The sequence below is a fragment of the Herpailurus yagouaroundi genome, unplaced genomic scaffold (assembly GCF_014898765.1).
Source record: "Herpailurus yagouaroundi ecotype Mexico unplaced genomic scaffold, PumYag 184, whole genome shotgun sequence".
In the NCBI taxonomy this organism is placed as follows: domain Eukaryota; kingdom Metazoa; phylum Chordata; class Mammalia; order Carnivora; family Felidae; genus Herpailurus; species Herpailurus yagouaroundi.
In genome coordinates, this window is record NW_024412415.1 from 15,800,713 (window position 1) to 15,816,196 (window position 15,484).

The following is a 15,484-nucleotide window of genomic DNA, read 5'->3' on the forward strand; positions in this document are numbered from 1 at the left end:
GCCATACGTTTGTGGGTCTAGTTCTGGGGTTTCTATTCTATTCCATTAGTCTATGTGTCTGTTTTTGTGCCATGCAAACTAATTTTAAAATTGAGCAAAATAAACCTCAAAATTTAACTGTTGCACTCTCTACCATCCAGTCCACAGATAATATTGATTTTATTGGACTTAATCATTCAGGTATTTAAACAGGACAACATATGTAAAGTACCTAGCACATCAATCAATCTTGTTATAAATAGTACCAACAGATGGTATGGTTGAATACATGGTAATTCCCTTTTGCTAGACCATTATTTTACTTGTTAGCAAAACTCATTAAATGCCCATGAATTATTTTTAAAAATATTTGTTAATGTTTATTTATTTTGAGAGAGAGAGACAGAGAGAGAGAGACAGAGCATTAGTGAGAGAGGAGCAGGGAGAGAGGGAGACACAGAATCTGAAGCAGGCTCTAGGCTTTGAGCTGTCAGCACAGAGCCTGTCACAGGGCTCGAACCCACCAATCACGAGATCATGACCTGAGCTGAAGTTGGATATTCAACCAACTGAGTCACCCACATGCCCCACCCATGCATGATTTTTAAAAAGTAGCCAGGGTAAACAAAACATAAATATTGATATTTTATTTGTCATTTTTAGAATATGATGTAATACTTTTAAATTTATTACTATTTTTAAAAATCAATTAATTTGAGTGCTAAGAGCCCCTAAGCAATCTACAGCTTCTATTCCTGTATGGCTGCTTGACTGCTTTCTGAAGTTTAATAGCAGAATACATAAACTTCGAAGTTACTTTTACTAAACATAAGGTTATCTTTTAAATATCTAAAAAATTTAATATAGATCTGGAGTGGTATCTTTTCCTAAGAGGTAAATGACTACTAATCTAGGCTAATGAGTAAATTATAGTATTATATAATATTATATGAAAAGTAGCTGTGACACAAAAGATTATTCCAAGGAAAGGAAACAAATACCAACTGTTATGCTTACCTATATAAACATACTGTAATTGAATGACACAATCCCAGGGTTGCAAGTTACCTTGATAAGATTTATTACTATTTCCTTCCTCTCTTCCCACCCCCTTCCCCAAAATGCGTCTGTTTCTAATCAGGAAGAATAAATTTCATGGCTGAAAGCCAGTTTGGAAATCCAGATGGACAGTAGGAAACCACAGATCTCATTTTCTGTTTACAGGTCCAAATAGAGAAATTGACATGGTCTATCAAATTGACAGGGTTGGTTATTAATAGTTTATTCTTTCCCTGAGCCTGTAGACAGAGGTAAAAGATAAGGAGACTCAGAATAGACCTAATGTAGTACAGTGACATTACAAGTGGTGAGATAGATGTAAGCAGGTCCCAAGCTCTTGTCAGGAAATGGTAAACACCACCTTTCAAGGGGTGTATGAGAAGAAGGAGAGGAAGAAGAAGAAGAAGAAGAAGAAGAAGAAGAAGAAGAAGAAGAAGAAGAAGAAGAAGAAGGAGGAGGAGGAGGAGGAGGAGGAGGAGGAGGAGGAGGAGGAGGAGGAGGGAGAGAAAGGACTGTGCACTGAAACAACATTTGGAGTTGGAGCCATCCTTGATTCCCCTTTCACACCAATAGCCAAGTCATCAGCCAGTTCTACTGCCAAGATTTTTCCAGGATTCAATCAGTTCTCACCACCTCCACAGATATCTGGTGCTTTCTTCTTCTTCTCATGTCTTATTCCCCACTACACTACCTTCTTCTCATATCTTATTCCCCACAGTAACTACCCCTTTCTGCTCTGCCTACCCTTCCCTCCTACAGTCTGTTCTCTGAGTGTGCCTTTTAAAACATAGTCAGGTCATATCACTCCTTGCCCAGAACTGTAATGACTTCCCATGTCACAAAACAATAGTAACAATCCCAAATCCTTTCCATGGTCTGCTTTCCTGACCTTATGTGATCTAGCTCCCACCAACCCTCTGACTCTCCTCCTTTTACCCACTGTGCCCCAGCTGTACTGACCTTCTTAATGTAACTTGAACATTCTCCAGCCTCAGGACATTTTAACTTTCCTTCCCTTTCTCTGGAACTTTCTACTTCCAGGAATCTACACAACTCACTCCCTCAGTTTATTCAGGTCTAAACTCCAATATCACTTTCTTCATCCCAGAGGCCTTTCTGAACCACACTATTGAAGATAGCACCATGTACCCCATCATCCCCTGTCCCCTGATGTTGGTCCTATACTTGACCAACACTGCCCAATGACAACATGCCATTGGATTTGCACTGAGATATATAACCACCTCACAGGAGTATGAACTGCCTCACACAGAAGAATCTGAAGCTCTCCCTTTGAGTTGTTATAATCTGCTCTTGGAATGCCAGGAACTAGGTTTCGTGGACTTCAGAGGTGTCTTCTCTGAAACCCATCCATCAAAATAGAGGCCAGAGGCATAGCAAGTTGTGAGAAACCCTAGATAGCACACAAATGATCAAAAACACATATCTTTTGCAATGCATTTATTTCACCTTTACATTACAGAAGCTATTTGCCTAGAGCACTACGTAACAGAATACCTTTAAATATATAAACACTTCTAAGAAATTTCAGAAAAAAAATTTAAAATAAATTTTTCCCAAGGAAAATTGCAAAATGGTCTCTTCTCAAGAGCCATGATCTCAGCTGCAGAAAAATCTCAATGGTAGTTAAGTCTCAATGATAGCTGGTTACTTTCATGTCACCCAGAACATCTCTGAGGATAGTGAAGACTATGGTTTGCCAACCAGTGCCTGCGGTAGGAAAGACATCTGAATTCTCCCAGTGGTGGGAGAGTTGCCTGTGATGGTTCACAGCCAAGTCCTTCTCTAGGCCTTCCCCTTAGTGGAAGGGAGCTATCTCACCCACAGTTATATTCCCTACCTGGGGACAGCCCACATCTGATGACTAGTCAACTTGGAGATAAAAGGCTTGATGACTATACTTCAGTTTGAGATAATTCTAATGGCTTTCCCAGCTTCAGAGCACCTTATGACTGGCTGTGGCCCTTCTTTCAACTGATTCACCAAACCTTGCTTTCGTCACTCCCTCACAGGAAGTTATGTGCCTAAGTGTGCCTCCCACTTAACTTCCTGCATTCAAATCTCAATCTCAGAGTCTGTTTCCCAGGGTACCCAACCTACGACACTGAAGCAATTCAATCTAATCATTACAGTGGCCAAAAGAACCAGCCTGCACTGTTTGGGGGTCAAGTTATTGCCACTGTGGCTGATTCAGGAACTTGGGAAAATGTACTGACTCTTACAGACTGCTAATGAGTTGTGAGTCGCAGAGCCAGGGTTTAATCCCCACCCTCCCTTTCCAGCTAACTCTTTCAGAAGAGAGCTGGACCCACTGGAATGGCATGCCATCCTCCTAGGCTTCCCCACATTCCAGCCTGACTGGACTTTCAGTTCTTCCAACAGGCTGAGCCTTCTCCTGATTCAGGGCCTTTGATTTTGCTATCACTTCTTTCTTAGTAATCATTTCATGCAATCTTGGCTTTTTGTCAGCCTCAAGGTTTCAGCTTAGTGCTGTATCCTCAGGGAAGCCTTTCTGGAATGACTCTACCAAAGGCGTTTCTCCCACCTCACTCGATTCCCGTTGAGCTCATCTCCTCCTCCCATTGAGCTTATTTCTTTCAGTGGCCTTACTCCAAATTATCTTGCTTGTTTATGTCTACTACACACAACTATTTTTCATTTCTTCTCTTCCCCTAAAGAATATAAGCTCTGTGAAGGTAGAAATGATGTCTATCCAGTTCACTGCTGAATTCACAGTGGTTGGAACAGCACCAGGCACATGGTAGGTGTTCAGTTAATGTACTGGATAAAAAAATGAACATCCTTTCTATCAGTCTTGTCTCTACACACAATTAGAAGCTCTCTGAGGGGTGTCTGGGTTGCTCAGTTAGTTAAGTACCTGACTCTTGGTTTTACCTCAGGTCATGATCTCAGGGTTCTTGGCTTCAAGCTCCTCATCAAGCTCCACAATGTCAGTCTCTCTCTCTCTCTCTCCCTGTCCTGCCCTCCCACTCTCACTCCCCCCAACATGTGTATGCTCTCACTTTATTTCTCTCTCAAAAATAAATAAACTTTAAAAAAAGCTATCTGAGACAACTTACAGACACACAAGTACAAGTGCAAAAGCTCTTATACAAGGAATTGGCCAGGGCCCAAATTACAAGGTCTGGAGAGAGTTTTTATTTTTATTTTTTTTTTCCTATTGTCTGTGTTTATAATGCTGGGGAGGGTTGAAGGGGGTGAGGATATTTGTAATATATGAACAAATTGTGAAACTGAGTATTGGGGATGGGAGTGTGGGTGGGGTGGGAGTTTCTATCTGATGCACTGCCTCCAAAGTGACAAACTGATTTTCCTGGAACTGTTCATTTAATGAGAATGAAATTTATATGGAAATATGGAAATAGTTCCATATTTCTAGCTGGGATTCAGAATAGAGCAGTCTTTGAAGCATCAGAGAAAGTTCCAGCTGACCAGCTATAAGTAGAAGATGGATAGAAATGAGACAAACGTGTGTCTTGATGTGTGCTCCAGAGACCTTGCAGGAATAGAGGATTCACACTCTCATGCAGCATCCTTTCCCCACCAGCCCTACCACACTTGTGAAAGTGACAAGGTGCTCAAACCCGCATGCATCCTCCCAATCCATATCCCTGCTAGCCTCTGCTAGCCTGCAGGATACCTGGTAGCACACAGGATACTTGAGGCAGAAGGGGCTCACCCCTGCAGTGCTTTTTTTTATGCTGGGTCCTCTGCTTTAACCACAACAGCTCTGCTTTTCATCCATTTTCTGTATTTCACTTAAGAAAGGCAATATACTTCTGAAGAAATTAAAAACTACTGAATATCCCAGTCCTTCATGTTAGAGTCAAGGAAACCAGAATCCAAAGAGGTGCTTTGAGGAGCTATAGTCCTGTAACAATTAGTGACAGAATCAAACTATGACCGTGGGTGTTGTGTCTTCAAACCCAGCTCCATTTCTCTATCCCATGCCTTATTGCCTATGCCAATCACTTGATATGGCATTCTTTGTTACTTAACTTCCCCCATATGTTAATAGGATTTCCTCCACCAGTTCTTACAGGCCTCAAGTGAAGAACAGAGCACAGCATGGCACCCTTTGTGTCTCTAAGCCCCACATAGCCCAGCCCAGGGTACTATACCCCCTAGGTATTTAGGAAGCCCTTAGTACTTGAGTGATTGCAGCTGCCCTCTCCTGGCTGCCCAGAGCCTGAGAAGTAGAGGCAGCTCTGCCCTCTTCATTTGGCACAGTGCTTCCCTCCTGGAGTTGTAGAAAAATGCAGAATTATGAAAAAAGTAGAAGATGTGGTTGCTTCTAAAGCTGATCCATCTGGTCTGTAGAGTCTGCTCTTCACTCCTTTCACCCTACCTCCCCTTTTTTTAATGGGGGGATTTGGTGGCGAAATTACAGACAAAAGGGGATATATTAGTAAGCTATTGGTGTGTAACAAATTAATGCAAATTTAGCAGCTTAAAGCAACATGCATTATCTCACAGCTTGCATGGGTTAGAAGTCCAGGAAAAGCTTAGCTGGTTCCTCTGTTTAGGGTCTCACAAGACAGCATTCAAGGCTGGCTGCAGCCTCATCTGAGACTCAAAGGTCATCTTCTAAGTTCATGTGGATGTTGGAAGAATTTATTTCCTTATATCTGTGGATCTCGTGACAACTTGCTTTTTCAGGGCCAACAGGAGAAAGAGAATCCTCGCTGTCTGGAGTCTGTGAGCTTAGGGAAAGAAGAATCTCTCTTTTAAAAGGCTACCTGATTAGAGTATGCCCATCTAGGATAATCTCCTTTTGATTAACTCAAAGTCAAGCTGATTAGAAACCTTATTTTCACCTGTAAAATCCTTTTATAACCCAACGGAATCACGGGAGAGCTAGCAAAACCTACTAGTTAGAAGCCAGAAGCAGGTTCTACCCACACTGTGAGGAAGACAGTTTCATGAAAGCATGGATACTGGGAGGCAGTGAGCACTGGGATCATCTTAGGATGCTGCTACCAGAGAGAGGTTCTTAGAAGAAGAATAAAAGCTAACTGAGGTTAATTCAAGATAAGGAAGTGAAGGCTCAAAAGGGTCAGAAGCTTACTCGTGGTTATCTCACGGCAGAACCAAGTCTCTAATTAGGATTGCCTGAAGTTAGGGCTTATTCATTTAATATCTATGCCCTACATCATATATTTGAAAAACAACTGAAGACTGTTGTGAGGGTCAATGGTAAGAAACCTGGACAGACAACCAAAGACCTGTTTTCTCTTCCAAATTTGTCATCCTAACTATCTGGGTATGTAACCTTAGGTAGCTCCCTAACTCTGTGCCTCATTCTTTCTTCCCCACCTGCTTTTTGTGAGCATTAGTGAAAAGAACAAAGCATTGCAAACAGTAGGTACCTGTAAGTGTGCTCCTGAGGGCAAAGTAACACCCTGGAGCAATTCTGAGCAGCACAGTTTTAGGATCAGATTTCTGTTTCATAAAATTTGCTCTGATAGTGGAGTGAGAGACCAAATAGGAAGCTGCTACAAGTGAGAGATAATGTTGACCTGAATCAAGTCCAGAAAGGGCTGGAGGGGAAGGGAAGGGCCTCTGTAGATACAGAACGTATAGAATTTTGTGGTCAGTTATGTGTGAGGATAAATAAGGAGCTTAAAACAAAGTCTAGAATAATTGCTAAGGAGTTAGGAATAAAATCAACAAGGTTTCCTATGAGAAGATGACAATTCCTATCATAGTCACCATCTCTCTTGCTCTTTGAGGCTCAGAAGAAAGGGGTTTATCAGAGATGTAATAGCAGGTGAGGTGAATAAGAGCACACCTAAGTCTGGCTCCCATTGCTCTCATTAGCCTGGAACCCTGGGATTGACAGAAGTATCACCTGGGAACTTGCTAGAACTTGCTCCACCCCAGACCTCTTGAATTAGAAACTAGGCATGGAGCCTAGCAATCTATTTTAACAAGCCCTCCTGATGATTTCTATGCACACTAAAATTCGTGTGCTTCTCTAGAATTACAGTTTTGAAAACACATCTCATAAAACCTCTGGGCAGTTAGGGAAAATGGATGTATAGCCAGGGATCTGACATGGGCCAGGACTCAGGTTAAGGAACAATTGGCTAGACATATCAGAATGTAATGAGGAAAAGGTTTACCTTTCATCTCCACCTGAAAATGCTAAGTGAAACCTTCCAAATTCTCAAGAGAAAGAAGATGCCTCTGACTCTTGTCATGTTTAAGTCTTGCTCAAAAGGAAAGACAAAATGAAGGAAGGGGGGAAATGCAAATGCCATATAGTGTTGCCTTTGGGAATGCCAGACCTTGCTTCCTCACCTTGCATTTTTAGTTACCATCCCCACAGTTTGCTCAAAGGCCTTACCCAGAATCCCCTGATGTTTTAGAGTCTGTAAGGGCAGAGGGTTGTGGATGGAAGAGGGTGGCATTAAGGATACCCCAACTCTTCTTCTCAGACTCATTCAACCAGGCGAGGATTCCAGTGAAACTTCTAGAGTGAGACATTCACACTTCCCTCATCACTGCAGCAAGAGGATGGGCAAGACCTGGAGTGAGACCTGGGTGTGAGGCTGTTTTCCTGCTACCTGCAGAAGAGACCTCAGGATTAGTTTAATTGTGCACTTCCATCTCTGACCCTTGGATGCCTGGTCCTGAAAATGAAAGAGACAAGCTAAATGGTATCCCTGGTATTTTAATTTTTATCTATTTTTCATGTTCCAGTATTCTTGGCCCTACAGATGATATCAATTTAGTTCTCCTGGTAAGAGAGAATGCTACTCACCTGGATCTATTATCGAGGGAAGATTTTCAGAATTGTGTTGATCCTAAAGCAAGGCAAAGCCAGCCAAACTCATATACTCCAAAAGAGTTCTGTGAATATTTTTATCTTGTATATCTAGAGCTAGCATTTTTTTTTTGGGGGGGGGAGGCATTAAGTTTCTATTTGACAGAGAGATTTGAAGTATTCAAAGGTGGTAGTTTCTCCAACCTTTGAAGTGGTTCTAGAAGAAAGTTTTGCAATCTTTCAAATGTCTTTGAGACACAGAGAAAAAGCCCTCTTTCTGGAGAAGCACCACAGACCCACCATTCTTTAACACCTTAGCTTCATCTTCAAATTAAGGCACTGAATAAATTAGGTTGTTTTCTTTTTAATTTTTATACAGTTGTAGCCAAGAGATTCCACAGCTGTGTTTTCCTTCCACACAAAATTAGGTCTCTGCGTTTTAATGTTTCTTTCATTCTTTTTCCACTTGAAAAAATACTTTGAGCAAGACTTAAAGGCAAATGGAATATGAATCAGAGGCATCTTTCTCTTGAGAATTTGGAAGGTTTCACTTGGCAACTTCAGGTGGAGAAGAAAGGTGAGCCATTTCCTCATTTTAAATGTCTAGCCAACTGTACTTCAACTTGAGTCCTGGCCCATTTCAGAGGATTGTAAATCCGTTTTGTCCAACTGCCCAGAGGTTTTGTGAATGGGTGCATTTTCAGAACCAAACATAATAACAAAAGTAAAACATTCACACAGAACTTACTGGGGGGAAAAAAGACTCTGAACTGCTTTCTCAATTTCACCAACTATGGTACTCTTTTATTACAACTTGAACCGAAGTATTAATTCTTGAACTGAAATGCGCTTCCTTGTTTATTCTCTTACACAAATGCTTGTGTAATTTTGCCTTGCACGTAATCTCTCCCTGCAATTTTTAGAGTAACTGAAAGCAATTTCCAGAATTATTTTGAAAGCCAAATTATTCCTCACAATATTTCTGTGATAAGTATTTGGAACGAGATTGGAATAATTGTTTTCAAATAAGAGTAAGGGCAAAGAAGAAAGAGCCAATAGATTAAGACTACCCAATGAATTACGGTCTGTACTAGAGCAGAATTTAGTTCATTCAGTAAATGTTCAGTAATGTTCCCTTTATAAATATAACTTCTTTTTTTAATTTTTTTTAATGTTTATTTTTGAGACAGAGAGAGACAGAACATGAATGGGGGAGGGGCAGAGAGAGAGGGAGACACAGAATCGGAAGCAGGCTCCAGGCCCCGAGCCATCAGCCCAGAGCCTGACGCGGGGCTCGAACTCACGAACCGTGAGATTGTGACCTGAGTTGAAGTCGGTCAACCGACTGAGCCACCTAGGCGCCCCTTCTTTTTTTTTTTTTTAAAACAAAAAACAATTTTATTGTCTCACAGTTCTAGAGGATAGAAGTCTGAGATCAAGATGTTGGTAGAGTTGGTTCCATCTGAGAGTTGTAAGATTGTTACAGGTTTCTACTCTAACTTCTGGTGGTTTGCTGGCAATCTTTGGCATCATTTGACTTGTAGAAGCATCATCCTTATCTCTGCCTTGTTCTCATGGCATTCTCCCTATATGAGTATCTGTGTCCAAAATTTCCCCTTTTTTAAGAACATCAGTCATATTGGATTAAGGCCCACCCTAATGACCTCATTTTACCTTGGTGACCTCTGTAAAAACTATCTCAAAATAAGATTATATTCTGAAGTACCAGGGTTAGGACTTCAATATATGAGTTTTCGAGGAGGGTGGGGAGAAAAATCCAAAAAAAAACCAAAAAAAAAAAACCAAAACCGTGTAATATAATAGCAAAAACACGTTTATTATTGATTTAAAAGTATTTAAGTATCCACTACACGTGAAGCATTATGCCCATGTGCCCTTTATAGGAATAATCCTATCCCAATATTTTCCTAATTCTTCCTAACATACATTCTGAATGTACACAATCACATTATCAGGAGGGACTGTTTGCTACTCTGAATCCAAAAAGAAAAAAAGGAGAAGAGGGAAGAAAAATAGAAAAATTAACAGAAGTCCAAGAAGGCACACTAGAATGATTCTTATCCTTCAGCTGTAATAGAGAAAAATGAAAGGTTTCCCAAAACAGAACCAAGATTTTCCCCTACCCCCATTTAGCAGTGACTTTTACAGAAGAGCTTCTGTGCAATTTATCTTGGTGTAACTCCTGATTCAGAAAATCCTTGTTATGAAAGACTAGGTAACTTCAGAAGATTAAGATATTATAACTGAAATATGTATTTTATAGATAGTACAATACTCTCCTACTTAAAAGGATAAAAGATTGCTAGATCTAGAAAGGACTCCAGAGATCATCTGCTTCAGGCAGGTAGTTCCCATCCTATATTGTTTTAATATAGTTTTTATTGTTATTTAGGTATAGTAGGGCCAACAGATCAGGAAACAGCTGCCATTGAAAAGGCAGTATGTACTATTCACAGATCCCAAGACAACAGGGTATGTGATGCCATGAAGGAGAGGCATATGGAGAAAGTACAGACATCAGGCAGAGGGAGAGGGGAGAATTCTGGACAAGAGCTGGGGGGAAGAAATGGGCAAGGCCGGGTAAGCAGGTTTAGGATTGACTAGCTTGAATAACTTCAGCAGAGTCTAGGATTTAGGCACTACACCTAGTTTTCTGGTACCTGGCCCTGGGGGTGATTCGGACAGGTGGATAATGGCTCAGAGTGTGGCAGCCTGATAAAAGAGGTAATTGTGATGTGGGCTCTATCTTCACCAGTTTGCATTTGAAAAGTGTGCACCTGGACAAATTGTTTTCTATCTCTAGAACTTGACTAACTCTTGGAGGGGCAGTCCCTCTAGGGACAGCAAGGCCCAAATATCAAAGTGTCAGAACACAGAAAATGAAAGACATAGTTAACATACATGTGTCATTTCTAATTGATAGGATAACCTAGATGGGATGTTGATAAGGATCCTGGGATCATATATGGGCTCAAAAAAAAAAAAAAAGAATTATGTTTGATTTTCAATGTCTGCTATGGACACTGGGTGGGGTGTGACCATGTATTGATCATCACACATTTAATCCAACTCTTCCTTATTTAGATGATACAGATGGGGTCCAGGGAGCTAGATTGACTTGCCCAAAGTCACACTGCTAGTTAATCACAGGTCAGTAAACATAACCCAGATCTTTCCGACTCCTAAATTAATATACCCTGCTAAGCATATCGGCTATAAACTCTCACAAAACAGAGGTACTAGGTGTAGACGTAACAGGATTCCAGCACAGTCCCCTACAACATCCCACATCACCTATAATTTTTGAAGGAAGACTTTTGTTTTTTCTGTGTCCTATCCCTGATTAATTATTCCCATGAAGTGTTCTGCAAGTTCTTCTATAAGCTGTGACATCCTTATGGGTCTGTTGTTTTTCATGATGATCATGCTTGTTCTCCTTTGTCAATGAAGCTCCCAGCCTAGTCAGAGACTCTCCAACCCATCCAGAGTAGTTGGTATTCTTCCAGGGAACCTGGATAGCAAGCAGAATGCTGAAGAGTCTACCCTCCTGTCCCAATTAGTTAACTGGTTCTTTCACCAGACTTTCTTTGATGTTCAGCTCTTGATATCAGTTTCTCCTCTTGACATGCCTGGTCCTGGCTGTAGCAGTATTAGTCTCCTCCACAGTCAAAATTATCCTGGGATATATTGTGACTTATTGAGGGAAAGTATTTCTCAGTCTTCTAGAGTAACACTCAATGCCCTGGGCTGTAGGGCAGAATTATGAACACCCAGCACTATTTACTCATTTATTGTCTGTCAGGCAAGCATGCAGTAGTGAGCATGTACTATATATAAGACACTTCTATAACCATTCTGGGGGTTTTAAAAATGGGTAAGAAATGGTTCTTAAAATAATAAAAAGGGGAGATCAAATAAATACTGGTAGAACTAGGATTATGGCAAGGGCTGGCTAGCTGGTCACCCAACCCATCTCCTTTAATTCCTTGTTACAGTGTATGATTAAATTTCTCAACCTCCCATGTGGTTAGTTGTGGCCACATTACTGAGTTCTAGTCAAAGAAATGGAGAGCCAAACTTACATGTACTTCTTTCAGGTCTGGCGTATAAAAACTCACTTTAAAAACTAAAAAATCCTTTTCTGCTCTTTCTTTTTCTCTCAGCTTGTTACTGACAAACATAGAAATCTTGGAAGCGGCATCTTAAAGATGACAGAGCCATAAGGTAACAGGATCCTGGGCCCTATATCACCACTTGGAAGAAAGCAGCACACAAATCACTAATGCACGTTTGGATTTTCCTGAATGAGAAGTAAGCTTCCATTGGATTTAAGCCTTTATAGATTTGGGGATTGATATAACAGATAGCATTATCTCAATTAATATAAACTAGAATCCAAGTGTCCTCAATCCTAGTTCAGTTCTGTTCTCTTCAAATCACAAACCCACATGAAATAATTTGGTAATGCCCCAATTTTAACCTTAATAAATACAAAATTCACATTCTAAGTCATTAAAAAGAATACATGAGGAGTCAAAATAAATTGGTATTAAGAAGCAGCACCTTTTGGGGCACCTGGGTGGCAGTCAGTTAAGTGTCCAACTTTTGATCTTGGCTCCAGTCATGATCTCATGGTTTGTGGAATCGAACCCTGCATCAGTCTCTGCACTGACACCATGGAGCCTGCTTGGGATTATCTCTCCCTCTCTCTTTGCCCCTCCTTCACTCTCTCTCTCTCTCTCTTTCTCTCTCTAAAAAAATAAATAAACTTCAAAAAAAGAAGGGGCACCTGCAAAGCATGAGTGTGTGAAACAATGGAGAAACAAACCCGGTGTCCAGTTTATTACACAGTTTGTACTTGAGGCCTTGATTTGCCATTGCAGGATTCCAAGGTTGAAGAGTATTCTGAGGGTTTTAATAAGAGGTTTCCCTTGGTTGATCTGGATGTGGAATGCTACAAACTCTCATCTCCCAAGGCTCCTTGTTTCTACCTCTTGAAATCGCAAATTAAATCACCAAATACTAATGATTCCCATGGTAGGACACAAACTATTGAGACACATGGCTGACCCTAACTGCCTCCTCAAGCACAACTGATGGACACTAAAAAGGCTCACACAAATGGCAGGCCAGAAGCACAGGCAAATCTATTATGTAGACATAATTTTTCTTTAATATATTAAAATTTTACTTTTAGAAACATTCTCCACCCTTCTCATACTTACTCTCTGGAGCCTCAGTACATGTATTCTCTTAGCTAGATGCCCAGGGTCCCCAAATTTAGCACTTTTCACTGGCCCTCCTGTTTAAGTGTCACTGCCTACCTCATCTTTTATTCACATATCAAAAAGAAGAAAACTACCCAAATTATGAGCTAAAAAAAAAACAACTAAGGTAAGCGTGGGAGTGTCTACCAGGTTATGCATGTTATATTGCCTGGAAGAGAACCTAGTCCATTAGGTTACATCTGTCTACAATTAACTGCATAACACCAATTAGCTGGGTCCAAAAGGAGGCAGTAAGTTAGAGAATTGTCAATGGAATAGGAATAGGAAAGTAGAGATCTCTAGGTAACAACATCCCTGGCTGCCCAGAGTAGGTTGCAGGAAAAAGGGCTGTGATAACTTCCTTAGGAAAAGAATATCTTGCAAAAGAGAAGGGAGAAGCTGTTAGAGCAAATATTGCCTATTCTGCTTAAGAACAATCCTAACTTTATGACATCTTTTACCCAAGAATACATGTGTAAGCAAAAATAGTAAACTGCACACACCCATGAGAATTGAATAGATCATATACGTTGCACAATGTACGTTGCAAAATACCAAAGTTCATTCTTATGCTGTAATATTTAGCATCAATAGTTAAGAATGCCCTTGGTAAGTTGTTTGCCTGACTGAAGAAACAGCATCCTGTTTTTTATAAATATTTTGAGGGGGTGGAAATAATAGCTTTTGTTATTTTGTCTTGTTTTTATAGGGTACTTTGAGACTAGCTTATGAATTTGGGCTTGTTCTGATTTATAAGTGACATTTGGATGAGTCTGCAGTTGTTCCTGGAATTTATACCACAGGGATTCCCTTTCTGTCCTCCTTAGTTAATTATCCAACATATCACACATAAATGCAATGAGAAGGCAAACATTTAAATTATTTTCAAAAGGAAGCTTATGTTGGAAAATATTTGAGCTACATCCATCTTGTGGGTTTCTTTTGTCTAATTCAAGCATTCTTTCATAATTTAGTCTTCCTGATAAATTATTACTCAAAAGCATTTAAGCTTATTGTTCTTTCTTCAGAGTACTGGTGGTAACCCAACAAGCATTCAGACGTTGCCTCTGACTTCAAGGTTTGGTAACCTCACCACACTATTTAATGAAATGCTTCATGTAAAAGGTCACCCCTAAGATATCAGTTCCTGAGAGGGAGAAATTTCCCACTCTGCTGACAAGTTAGTTTCTAAGATCTAGAAAGGACACTTGAGAGATAAAAAAAATGCAGAGAAGAAGCTCCTTCTAGAAGCCATGGATATTTGTCCCTTTGGTGACCTGAATGAAAAATCTGGGTAGGACAGGCAATGGGAAAGTGATCTGCCTGCCTGAATATCAGCAGATGTCCTCCTGGATGCCTCGTCTGTATTGCACTAAAAACACATGGAAGTTGTTTTCCACAGAGGCAAAACTCTGCCCCAAATTTGGCACTAGATGAGTTCCATACTGGGTAATTACTGGGAAAGTTTTTTCCTTCAATACCACTGTAATTATGCCACTTCCTTGATCAAAAATATCCCATGGTGTGGTACTGCTATTGTCCGAATATTTGCATACTTCCCAAATTTATGTTAAATCCTAACCCCCACCGTGATGGTATTAGGAGGTGGAGCTTTTGTGAGGTGATTAGAGGATTAGTGCCCTTATAGAAGAGGACTGAGAGAGCTCCCTTGCCTCTCCCATCAGGTGAGAACACAGCAAGAAAGCACCAGCCAAGAATGAGGAAGTGGGCCCTCACTACAACACCATTGTGCCAGCACCCTGATCTTGGACTTCCCAGCCTCCAGAACTGTGAGAAATGAATTTCTGTTGTTTATAAACCACTCATCTATGGTATTTTGTGACAGTAGCCCCAACAGAACAAGAGAGTTAGGCAGAATAATGGTCCCTAAAAGATGTTCATGTTCTAATCTCCAGAACCTGAGAAGATGTTGCCTTACATGGCAGAAAGGCCTTTGTAGATGTGATTGAGGTGATGGACCTTGTGACGGGAGATTAGTGTCAATTATCCAGGTGGATCCAATATATTTACATGAGTCCTTAAAAGCAGATAACTTTTCCCAGCTGTGGTCAGAGAAATGCCAGAAAGAGAAGGAAATGTAACAGCAGGGTCAGATGGCTCAGAGCATGGAGCCTGCTTCTGATGTTCTGTCCTCCTGTCTCTCTGCCCCTCCCCCACTCATGCTCTGTCTGTCTCTCTGAAAAATAAATAAACATTAAAAAAAGTAAAAAAAAAGTCAGAGAGGTGAAGTGGAAGGAGAGATTTGAAACATGAAAGAGACTTTTACTGCTTTACTCAAAGTCCTCCAAACCTATCCTGACTGTTCCTACTACTACACCTTTTCTCA

General features: G+C 40.6%; 1 long non-coding RNA gene across 1 annotated transcript; it reads left to right on the forward strand.

The window, feature by feature from the left end:
- The first annotated feature begins 7,514 nt into the window (after positions 1-7,514).
- LOC121042107 (uncharacterized) lies at positions 7,515-14,956 on the forward strand. Its single transcript, XR_005795974.1, has 4 exons — positions 7,515-7,742; positions 8,338-8,426; positions 12,034-12,181; positions 14,823-14,956. It is a non-coding gene; the product is annotated as an uncharacterized LOC121042107 (long non-coding RNA).
- The last annotated feature ends 528 nt before the right edge of the window (positions 14,957-15,484 follow it).